General features: G+C 38.5%; 1 pseudogene; it reads right to left on the bottom strand.

The window, feature by feature from the left end:
* Window positions 1–1,246, bottom strand: part of LOC101584932 — a 2,233-nt pseudogene extending 987 nt beyond the window's left edge.
* Window positions 1,247–1,682: the final 436 nt, after the last annotated feature.

The raw sequence follows: 1,682 nt of genomic DNA, 5'->3' as shown, positions 1-1,682 counted from the left end.
AAAAAAAAAAAAAAAAAAAAAAAAAAAATTCGGAGTCATTTCTTCAGCAAACTTGTTCTTGCTTGTATGTTGATATGCTTTATTAAATGGATAAATTTTTAAATGGAGCTACAGTAGCACATGGGGAATTCATATCAGCCTGGGACTGTCTATAGGAAGTAAACATGTGAACATCACTCATCCACCATGTATGTTGTAGAATAAAAGCTGAGAGTTACTGGCCTGTGTCTCAACGATTGCTAGCTCCCAATAGCTCTCCCTCTGCTTTTCCAACCCATAGTCTTGCTGGGATCAATGCCCAGGAAGAATAGGAGCCTGATAGTCTGACTCATGATAAATAAAATTTGTGTGGCACTAAAAGTGGACACTATGATAGTTGTTTAATAATTGTCTACAGGAAACTTCTGGAAAGATGACAGAGTAGTAAACAGTAACTACTCAGATTCTCTAAGATTTGGAATCCAGACACTGAAAAATAACAACTTGGGGAAGGAAAGGAAAGTGATGGATTCCTGGGACCCAGGAAGGATCTGAAGGGAAAAAGTTGGAACCCACAGAGAAAGTGAAGAGACAGACCTCAATGCAGACAAAGGAAAGGGAAATCTGCACTTGCTTTCCAGCTCCTGGCAGGCGGTATGAGAAAATAAGATCAAATCTACAGAGACACAGTGAAAGCAGGCAACTCAAAATGAATTCAGGGAAAAACACACCAGTGGATCATAGTAGCGAATGATTATGATGGTACAAGAGCTGGTCAGTGACTCCAGCCTAAGTGACTGGCATATCCATTAGAGAGAATGCTTGGTTGTATTACGTTTTACAGAGGCTCCAGCCAAACATGGAACTCAGAGCAGCCATGGGTTGGGTTATCTCAGGGTCCAGTGTTCAACTCCCACCATGACTGGGTGAGGGAAAAGCACAGGAAACATCTAGGGTCAGGGAGCCATGGTCAGGCCTGCAAGAAACATCCAGACTGTTATAATACATCAGGCTCAGACCCAATCCCACAAGCAGAGGTGAAGATCAGTTTTTTTTTAAATTAATTTAGTTTACTGGTACAGAGAAAAACATAAAAAAAAAAAACCCTTAGGAAAGGCATGAAATCAAGAATTCCCCACACAGAAAAGAACTGGATTCCAAAAGAAATAGACTCAAGTAGAAATCTAGGAGATTAAAAATTCTAGAGAAAGTATATACAGTAGAGTCAAATCAATGTAAAAATGCCAACTCTAGAAGAGAGGGCCATGGTTGGCAACCATTAAATGTGACACTTCTTACAAATAGCAAGGGACCATGAAAAACCACTCCAACAGCTGCTAGATGATCCAAAAAAACTAATATCAAATTAACTGGAATTAGTGAAGAATCATACAATAGCAAAAAGGACATCAAAAAGACCTATTCACAGAACTAGTAGCAGAAAACCCTGCAAGCATGAAAAAAGAATTTGACATACAGATAAATAAAAAATACAGAACTCCAAGTAGACATGATCAGAAACAACTGCACCATGGCATATAATAGTCAAGATCCCAGAATTCAATGAAAGAGCAGAACATTAAAAGCTGTTAGAGAAAAAGAAGCAAATCACCTGTAAAAGAAAACCTGTAAGAATCATAGCCAACCTCAACATACAAACCCTTAAGTCAAGGAGAGCTTAAAGTGTTTTTAAACCCTAAAAA

The sequence above is a fragment of the Octodon degus genome, unplaced genomic scaffold (assembly GCF_000260255.1).
Source record: "Octodon degus isolate 3935 unplaced genomic scaffold, OctDeg1.0 scaffold00049, whole genome shotgun sequence".
Lineage (NCBI taxonomy): Eukaryota > Metazoa > Chordata > Mammalia > Rodentia > Octodontidae > Octodon > Octodon degus.
This window is presented reverse-complemented; position numbering and strand designations above follow the sequence as displayed.